The sequence below is a fragment of the Orycteropus afer genome, unplaced genomic scaffold, assembly GCF_000298275.1.
Source record: "Orycteropus afer afer isolate SDZICR_OR568_19922 unplaced genomic scaffold, OryAfe1.0 scaffold00292, whole genome shotgun sequence".
Taxonomy (NCBI): domain Eukaryota; kingdom Metazoa; phylum Chordata; class Mammalia; order Tubulidentata; family Orycteropodidae; genus Orycteropus; species Orycteropus afer.
The window spans coordinates 3,706,272-3,706,683 of record NW_006921879.1 but is presented as its reverse complement, the minus strand read 5'-3'; positions in this window follow the sequence as shown (position 1 = coordinate 3,706,683).

Sequence of the window (412 nt, the reverse complement as noted above, 5' to 3'; positions counted from 1 at the left end):
CGGCACTTAACAACAACAACAACAACAACCTAGAACCAGAATTAGATGGCATCCAGGTACCACAGCTGACCACTCTGACAGGGATCACAATAGGAAGTCCCAGATAGAGTGGGAGAGAAATGTGGAATGAAACTCAAAATCATAAAAAAGACCAGACTTACTGTTCTGATGAAGTGTAGATTATGACCCTTAGACATTCTTCAAGCCTGGAACCGAACTTACCTCCATAGCTAACTTTAAGCCAAATGATAGACAGGTCTATAGGGTGAACAATAATCCAAGGGAGGTACACACTCATTGGAACAATTAACCATTTGAGATCAAAAGGGCAGCATTTGCCCAGAGATAAATCTCAGAAGGCAGGAATGGATAGAAAAGAAGAAAGGAAATGGTAAACACAGAGAAGAAGTGG